Source organism: Lissotriton helveticus, chromosome 12, assembly GCF_964261635.1.
Source record: "Lissotriton helveticus chromosome 12, aLisHel1.1, whole genome shotgun sequence".
NCBI classification, from domain to species: Eukaryota; Metazoa; Chordata; class Amphibia; order Caudata; family Salamandridae; genus Lissotriton; species Lissotriton helveticus.
The window spans coordinates 96,830,800-96,840,867 of NC_136073.1; the positions used below are offsets into that span (position 1 = coordinate 96,830,800).

The following is a 10,068-nucleotide window of genomic DNA, read 5'->3' on the forward strand; positions in this document are numbered from 1 at the left end:
AGGTGAAGTCTTTTGTCCCTGAGACTTCAGCAGGAGGCAAGCACAAGTTCAAGCCCTTGGAGTAATATTCTGCAATATGATGAAAGTTCTTTGAAAGTTCCTTCTCCTTTCCTTGGCAATAAAAAAAACCACTGCAGGCCATCCCAGCAAACAGCACACTGGCATAGGGGCAGTCCAAACTCCTGCAGCTTCATTGGTTCTTCTCCTTGGCAAAAGGTTTGTCTTGTTCCCTGAAGTAATCTAAAGTTCTTGGGTCGCGGTCCCAATATTTATACTCCAAAATCCTTTGTTCTCTGAAGGCAGACTAGTCCAAACCAGTTCTGGAGCCCTCTGTTTACAGTACTCCTTCTTTCCTTTCACAGTGCAGGGTAGAAACATCAGACGCACCACAGGAGGTGGAGCCAGCATTGTGGAGGGAGGGCACAGCCCTGGAGCACTTTGTTGACTTGACTCCTCTGCTTTCACAGTGCAGGGCAGAGACAATCAGACACACCACAGGAGGTGGAGCCAGCATTGTGGAGAGGAGGCCCAGCCCTATTCAGGTCTCCGGTGCAACTCCTCCCTCCCATCTAAATGCGGATCTCTCCATTCACCACTGGGCTGACTCATCCTGTCTCATGGAATCCTCCAGCCCTGTCACTCAAACTCCAGACAAGGAATACACAAACTAGCAGAGGCAGGCTTGGATAGTTAGGAAAGAAAGGACCTAGGGGCCGATTCACAGAACTAACTTAAGACAAAATCCTAAACTTACTACTTTTGGTATTCACAGAAGTTAGGATTTTGTCTTAAGACAGACTTAAGACAGACTTAAGTTAGGATTTTGTCTTAAGTCTTTCTTAAGCCTGTTTTAAGACAAACTTAAGACAAAATCCTAACTTCTGTGAATACCAAACATAGTAAGTTTAGGATTTTGTCTTAAGTTAGTTCTGTGAATCGGGCCCCTACTTTCTAAAAGTGGCATTTTCAAACACAGAATGTTAAAGCCAACTTTACTAAAATATGTATTTTATCATTCTCTGTTCAGGCATACTAAATTTGAATTTCTAACGTGTTCCCTGAGTCAGTTAGGATTATAAGATGTAATAATCTAACTGCCCATTCTGGCCTATGGAGAACAGGTAGGCTTGCAATAGTGAAAAAAGAAAATGACTGTAATTCACTATTAGGACATGCCACATACACCAGGGCATGCCCTACCTTATACTTACAGTGCACCCTGCCCTTCGGCCTACCCTAGGGGTGTCTGATATGAAGGAAAGGGAAGGTTTAGCGACTGGCAAGTGGTTGCACTTGCCGAATCGACATGGCAGTCACAGACTGCACACAGGCCTTACAATGGCAGGCCTGAGACACACTTTACAAGCTGCTTCTGTTGGTGGTACAACCAGTGCTGCAAACCCACCAGCAGCATTTGATTCACAAGCCCTGGGCACACATGGTGCACTGTACAAGGGTCTGACAAGTAAACCAAATAACCATAATCATGGAGTCACTAATCAGTACATCAATTTAACATAGGGAGCACTTGCACTGTGGCACTTAGCAAAAACAGAGGAGGCAATCAGTAAAAAGGGAAAGCAGACTCATGCCAATGATGCCAAGTCTAACAGGAATGCATAATTAATTTGTTGTTAATGATGGGAATTCAGTTCCTGCTATACATTCTTCTCCATATGTACCATAATCCTAAACACAAAGGATTCTAAATCACTAAACAAGAATTCCAATATTTTAATATACAAGACCTCTTATAAAACTTAATTTCATTTCTTGAATAGTTTACTATTACTTGTTTTACATGAATACATCAATATTGCTGAAATCTAGTGTGAAATGTCATCTACGTTTTCCTAATTTATATGTCTTTTCATTTTACAATAACAGTATTGATTCTAATATCTTGACAATACTTTGAATTTTTGATTAGGTTTAAGATGATCTGTTCAACAGTAAGATAAATAAGATATTTCTATTTTAATTATGTAACAAGACAACTTAATGAAAAATATTTGTTATATAACAATGAGAATAGCAAGGCGAGGATGAGACTTGAACTCTGGTTCTTGTGTTTATGAGGCAAATGGTTTTACCAGCTAAGCCGCAGAGTCCCATTAAGCTTCCTATATGGAACAATTTGCTGTTTGGTCTTCAAGAGATTTCTGCTTTTTCACTTTCATATTCTTTTTTAAGTACACAAATCTCTCCAATCCAAAACTATGATTGAAGACGCTTAACTTATTCAAACACCCATCTCTAAATTGAAGCATAGCCTATTCATAGAATTTTAGAATATGCCTGGTTAAAGAATGGATTAGTTGAATTCAACACTAGAGTATTAATTCATCTACATATTTTTCTTTGTCAATTTCTTTTCCATATTTCAGTCAATGCATTCCTTCAAAATTCTTCACAATACCAAGTCTTTTATTTCATTTTAAGAAGCCACATTCTAAATTTCCCAGAACCAGATGTTTATTCTTAAATTGTATTAATCATTTGCTTGATGAAAATTAATTGTAAAGTGAGGATACCTTAGTCAGGAACTGCTGAGATTTGAACTTAGGTTTCATGTTTACAAGACAGCAGCTTTTACCACTGAGCCACAGGACCAACTTTACTAGCAGCAAATGCATGAATAATTTATTGTTGATGATAGGAATTCTGTTCCTGCCACAAAAGTCTTCTTTATGTGTATTGTAATCTTAAACACAAAAGGATTCTCAATCACTAAACATTACTAAATATGTTTTAATGAACAAAAACTCTTATCAAACACAATTTTATTTCTAGAATACTTTACACTTTTTTTCATGAAGTCATTAATATTGCTCAATCTAGATTGAAATGTCATCTACGTCTTTCTCATAGATATGTCTTTTTTCATTTTGCAATAACAGTATTCATTCTATAATCTTGAAAATACTTTGAGTTTTTATCAGGTTTAAGATGATCTGTTCAGCAGTAAGATGAATCCGACTATTTTAAATGTATCACAAGATGGCTTAATGAAAATGATTTGTTACATAACAATGAGAAAAGCAACGCACTGCTAAGATTTGACTGCAGGATTTCCTGTTTACTAGACAGGTGCTTTAACCAGCTAAGCCACAGCAACCCTTTGAGTTTTTTCTATGTAACAGTATTTTTATGGTGTTCAAGAGAATACTGCTTTTTCACTTTCCTATTCTTTTTTAAGTCAACACAGCTCTCTACACAAACACCTTCAATGAAGATAGTTCACTTATTCAAAAACACCTCTCTAATTTGAAGTTTAAAATATACCTTGCTGAAAAATGGATTAGTTGAAATCAACATTAGAGTGATCATTCAGCTCGATCTTGTTCTTTGTCATTTTCTTCCCACATTTCAGTCAATGCATTCCTACAAAAATCTTCAAAATACCAAGTATTTTATTTCATTTTAAGATAACTTATTCTAAAGTTCATAGAACTAGACGTTTAATTCTTAAAATGTATTCAACACTTGTTTGATGAAAAATATTCCTAAAGCATGGAGAAAACAGTTAGGTGCTGCTGAGATTTGAACTCAGTATTTCATGTTTACGAGACAAGCGCCCTAACCACTAAGCCACAGCACCAACGTCAATAACAAAAAATACATAAATAATCTATTGTTGATGATGAAATTTTGTTTCCTGCTATAAATTCTTCTTTATATGTACTGTAATCTTAAACACAAAAAGATACTCAATCACTAAACAAGTATTATTATGTTTTAATAAACAGGTACTCTTGTAAAACCCAATTTCTGTTCTTGAATAGTTTACAATTTTTTTTTCATGAAGGCATTAATATTGCTCAAATCGAGGTAGTAATGTCATCTACGTCTTTCTCATAGATATGTCTATTTTTTTTTTGCATTAACAGTATTCACTCTATAATCTTGAAAATACTTGGGTTTTTATGAGGTTTAAGATGATCTGTTCAACAGTAAGATGAATCAGACTTTTATATTTTAATTGTATCAGAATAGTACTTAATGAAATTGATTTGTTATATAACAAAGAGAAAAGCAAGGTGCTGCTGAGAGTTGAACTCAGGATCTCCTGTTTACTAGACAGGCACTTTAACCAACTAAGCCACATCACCCCCTTGAGTTTTAACTTTGAAAGACTTTTCTTTATGGTGTTCAAGAGAATATTGCTTTTTCACTTTCATATTCTTTTATAAGTTCACGGACTTCTCTACTCAAACACTTTAGATGAAGACGCTTCACTTATTCAAAAACACCTCTCTAATTTGAAGTTTACCCTATTCATAGAATTTTTAAATAAACCTTGCTGAAGAGTGGATTAGTTGAACTCAACAATAGAGTGATCATACGGCTGTATCTTGTCCTTTGTCATTTACTTTTCGATATTTCAGTCAATGCATTCCTATAAAAATCTTCACAATACCAAGTATTTTATTTCATTTTATGATAACTTATTCTAAAGTTCATAGAACCAGACGTTTAATTCTTAAAATGTATTCAACACTTGTTTGATGAAAAATATTCCTAAAGCATGGAGAAAACAGTTAGGTGCTGCGGAGATTTGAACTCAGGATTTCCTGTTTACGAGACAGGCGCTTTAACCACTAAGCCACAGGACCAACGTCAATAGCAAAAAATACATAAATAATCTATTGTTGATGATGAAATTTTGTTTCCTGCTATACATTCTTCTTTATATGTACTGTAATCTTAAACACACAAAGATACTCAATCACTAAACAAGTATTATTATGTTTTAATAAACAGGTACTCTTGTAAAACCCAATTTCAATTCTTGAATAGTTTACAATTTTTTTTTCATGAAGGCATTAATATTGCTCAAATCGAGGTAGAAATGTAATCTACGTCTTTCTCATAGATAAGTCTTTTTTCAATTTACAAAACAGGATTCATTCTATAATTTTGAAAATACTTGGGTTTTTATAAGGTTTAAGATAATCTGTTCAACATTAAAATGAATCAGACTTTTATATTTGTATTGTATCAGAATAAGACCTAATGAAAATGATTTGTTATATAACAATGAGAAAAGCAATGTGCTGCTGAGAGTTGAACTCAGGAGCTTATGTTTACTAGACAGGCGCATTAAGCAGCTCAGCCACAACACCCCCCTGAGTCTTAATGTTTAGATAGGTTTTCTTTATGGTGTTCAACAGAATATTGCTTTTTCACTTTCATATTCTTTTGTAAGTTCACGCACTTCTCTACTCAAACACTTTAGATGAAGACGCTTCACTTATTCAAAAACACCTCTCTAATTTGAAGTTGACCATATTCATAGAATTGTATTCAACATTTTTTTGATGAAATACTCCTAAAGCATTGAGAAAACAGTTCTGCTGCTAAGATTTGAACTCAGGATATCCTGTTTACGAGACAAGCACTTTAACCACTAAGCCAAAGCCCAACCTTCAATGATGAAAAATGCATATATAATTTATTGTTGATGATGAATATTCGTTCCTGCTATAAATTCTTCTTTATACGTATTGTAATCTTAAACACAAAAAGATAATCAATCACTAATCAAGTATTAATATGCTTTAATAAACAGGTACTCTTATAAAACCCAATTTCATTTCTTGAATACTTTACAATTTTTTTTCATGAAGGCATTAATATTGCTCAAATCTAGGTAGTAATGTCATCTACATCTTTCTCATAGATATGTCTTTTTTTATTTTGCAATAACAGTCTTCACTCTATAATCTTGAAAATACTTGGGTTTTTATGAGGTTTAAGATGATCTGTTCAACAGTAATATGAATCAGACTTTTACATTTTAATTGTATCAGAAAAAGACCTAATGAAAATTATTTTGTATATAATAATGAGAAAAGCACGTTGCTGCAGAGAGTTGACCTCAGTATCTCCTGTTTACTAGACAGACACTTTAACCAGCTAAGCCACAGCACCCCTTTGAGTCTTAATTTGAAACACTTTACTTTATGGTGTTCAAGAGATTATTGCTTTTTCACTTTCATAATCTTTTCTAAGTTCACAGACTTCTCTACTCAAACACTTTAGATGAAGACGCTTCACTTATTCAAAAACACCTCTCAAATTTGAAGTTTACCCTATTCATAGAATTTTTAAATGTACCTTGCTGAAGACTGGATTAGTTGTATTCAACAATAGAGTTCTTTGTCATTTTCTTTTCGCTTTTTCAGTCAATGCATTCCTACAAAAATCTTCACAATACCAAGTATTTTATTTCATTTTAAGATTACTTATTCTAAAGTTCATAGAACCAGATGTTTATTCTTACATTGTATTCAAAACTTGTTTGATGATAATTATTCCTAAAGCATGGAGAAAACAGTTAGATCCTGATGAGACTTGAACCCAGGATTTTCTGTTTACGAGACAAGCGCTTTAAACAATAAGCCACAGCATCAATGTCAATCATAATAAATACATAAATAACTTATTGTTGATGAAAATGTGTTTCCTTGCTAAAAATTCTTCTTTATATGCATTGTAATCCTAAACACGAAAAGATACTCAATCACTAAATAAGTATTATGTTTTTATAAACAGGTACTCTTATAAAACCCAATTTCCGTTCTTGAATACTTTCATGAAGGCAGTAATATTGCTCAAATCTAGGTAGAAATGTCAACTACGTCTTTCTCTTAGATTGGTCTTTTTTCATTTTGCAATAACAGCATTCTATAATCTTGAAAATACTTGGGTTTTTATAAGGTTTAAGATGATCTGTTCAACAGTAAGATGAATCAGACTTTTATATTTTAATTGTATCAGAATAAGACCTAATGAAAATGATTTGTTATATAACAAAGAGAAAAGCAAGGTGCTGCAGAGAGTTGAACTTAGTATCTCCTGTTTACTAGACAGGCGCTTTAACCATCTAAGCCACAGCACCCTCTTGGGTCCTAACTTTGAAACATTTTTCTTTATGGTGTTCAAGAGAATCTTGCTTTTTCAAGTTCATATTCTTTTCTAAGTTCACACACTTCTCTACTCAAACACTTTAGATGAAGACGCTTCACTTATTCAAAAACACCTCTCTAATTTGAAGTTTACCCTATTCATAGAATTTTAAAATATACATTGCTGAAGAATGGATTAGTTGTATTCAAGAATAGAGTGATCATTCGGCTCTATCTTGTTCTTTGTCATTTTCTTTTCGATATTTCAGTCAATGCATTACTAAAAAAATCTTCACAATACCAAGTATTTTACTTCATTTTATGATAACTTATTCTAAAGTTCATAGAACCAGACGTTCATTCTTAAATTGTATTCAACACTTGTTTGAAGAAAATTATTCCTAAAGCATGGAGAAAACAGTTAGGTGCTACTGAGAAGTGAACTCAGGATTTCCTGTTTATGAGACAGGAATTTTAACCACTAAGCCACAGCACCAACAACAATAGTAAAAAAATGCATAAATAATGTGTTGTGGATGATGAAAATGTATTTCCTGCTATAAATTCTTCTTTATATGTATTGTAATCTTAAACACGAAAAGATACTCAATCACTAAACAAGTATTATTATGTTTTAATAAATAGGTAATCTTATAAAACCCAATTTCATTTCTTGAATACTTTTCAATTTTTTTTTCATGAAGGCATTAATATTGCTCAAATCTAGGAAGTAATGTCATCTACGTCTTTCTCATAGATATGTCTTTTTTTATTTTGCAATAACAGTATTCACTCTATAATCTTGAAAATACTTGGGTTTTTATGAGGTTTAAGATGATCTGTTCAACAGTAATATGAATCAGACTTTTATATTTTACTTGTATCAGAATAAGCCCTAATGAAAATGATTTGTTATATAATGAGAAAAGCAAGGCGCTGCTGAGAGTTAAACTCAATATCTCCTGTTTACTAGATAGGCACTTTAACCAGCTAAGCCACAGCACCCCTTTGAGTCTTAACTTGAAACACTTTTCTTTACGGTGTTCAAAAGAATATTGCTTTATCACTTTCATAATCTTTTCTAAGTTCACACACTTCTCTACTCAAACACTTTAGATGAAGATGCTTCACTTATTCAAAAACACCTCTCTAATTTTAAGTTTACCCTATTCATAGAATTTTTAAATATACCTTGCTGAAGAATGGATTAGTTGTATTCAACAATAGAGTGATCATTCGGCTCTATTTTGTTCTTTGTCATTTTCTTTTCGCTTTTTCAGCCAATGCATTCCTACAAAAATCTTCACAATACCAAGTATTTTATTTCATTTTAAGATTACTTATTCTAAAGTTCATAGACCCAGATGTTTATTCCTAAATTGTATTCAACACTTGTTTGATGATTATTATTCCTAAAGCATGGAGAAAACAGTTAGGTGCTGATGAGACTTGAATTCATGATTTTCTTTTTACGAGACAAGCGCTTTAACCACTAAGCCACAGCATCAGTGTTAATGATAATAAATACATAAATAATTTATTGTTGATGATGAAAATGTGTTTCCTGCTAAAAATTCTTCTTTATATGCATTGTAATCTTAAACACGAAAAGATACTCAATCACTAAATAAGTATTATGTTTTAATAAACAGGTACTCTTATAAAACCCAATTTCATTTCTTAAATACTCTACAATTTTTTTTCATGAAGGCAGTAATATTGCTCAAACCGAGGTAGAAATGTAATCTACGTCTTTCTCTTAGATAGGTCTTTTTTCATTTTGCAATAACAGTATTCATTCTATAATCTTGGAAATACATGGGTTTTTATAAGGTTTAAGATGATATGTTCAACAGTAAGATGAATCAGACTTTTATATTTTAATTGTATCAGAATAAGACCTAATGAAAATGATTTGTTATATAACAAAGCAAAAAGCAAGGCGCTGCTGAGAGTTGAACTCAGGATCTCCTGTTTACTAGACAGGTGCTTCAACCAGCTAAGCCACAGCATCCCCTTGACTCTTAATTTTGAAACACTTTTCTTTATGGTGTTTAAGAGAATATTGCTTTTTCACTTTCATATACTTTTCTAAGTTCACAGACTTCTCTACTCAAACACTTTAGATGAAGACGCCTCACTTATTCAAAAACACCTCTCTAATTTGAAGTTTACCCTATTCATAGAATTTTAAAATATACCTTGCTGAAGAATGGATTAGTTGTATTCAACAATAGAGTGATCAGTCAGCTCTGTCTTGTTCTTTGTCATTTTCTTTTCGCTATTTCAGTCAATGCATTCCTACAAAAATCTTCACAATACCAAGTATTTTATTTCATTTTATGATAACTTATTCTATAGTTCATAGAACCAGACGTTTAGTCTTAAATTGTATTCAAAACTTGTTTGATGAACATTATTCCTAAAGCATGGAGTAAAGATGTAGGTGCTGCTGAGATTTGAACTCATGATTTAGTGACAGGCGCTTTAAACTCTATTCCACAGCACCGACATCAATAATAAAAAATACATAAATAATATATTGTTGATGATGACAACTTTTTTCTGCTATAAATTCTTCTTTATATGTATTGTAATTTAAACACGAAAAAATACTCAATCACTAAACAAGTATTAATATGTTTTAATAGACAGGTAGTTTCATGAAACCCAATTTCATTTCTTGAATACTTTACACATTTTTTTTCATGAAGGCATTAATATTGCTCAAATCTAGGTAGTAATGTCATCTACGTCTTTCTCATAGATATGTCTTTTTTTCTTTTGCAATAACTGTATTCACTCTATAATCTTGAAAATACTTGGGTTTTGATGAGGTTTAAGATGATCTGCTCAACAGTTAGATGAATCCGACTTTTATATTTTAATTGTATCAGAATAAGACTAAGTATAGGTGAATTTTGCAAATTCGCGATCCGCAAATTCGCGGATTTGTGAATTCCCGATCCGCAAAATTCGCGAATTTGTGCAAATTTGCTGATATTTTTATTTGTGTGTGTTCGCGGGGCGCTTTGCGTGTTCACAGGTTTTTTTTTGTGCGAGACCGCTTGTTGCTTTTTCAATTCTGCCCTCTGCCCCACTCATTTTTGTGCCATTCTGCCCTCTGCCCCACTCGTTTTTGTGCCCTTCTGCCCTC

General features: G+C 32.9%; 3 non-coding genes across 3 annotated transcripts; all 3 read right to left on the minus strand.

The window, feature by feature from the left end:
* Nucleotides 1-3,528: 3,528 nt before the first annotated feature.
* Nucleotides 3,529-3,601, minus strand: TRNAT-CGU (transfer RNA threonine (anticodon CGU)). The gene has a single exon. It is a non-coding gene; the product is annotated as a tRNA-Thr (tRNA).
* Nucleotides 3,602-4,038: 437 nt separating this feature from the next.
* TRNAT-AGU (transfer RNA threonine (anticodon AGU)) lies at nt 4,039-4,112 on the minus strand. Its single transcript has one exon. It is a non-coding gene; the product is annotated as a tRNA-Thr (tRNA).
* A 431-nt stretch (nt 4,113-4,543) lies between these two features.
* TRNAT-CGU (transfer RNA threonine (anticodon CGU)) lies at nt 4,544-4,616 on the minus strand. The gene has a single exon. It is a non-coding gene; the product is annotated as a tRNA-Thr (tRNA).
* Nucleotides 4,617-10,068: the final 5,452 nt, after the last annotated feature.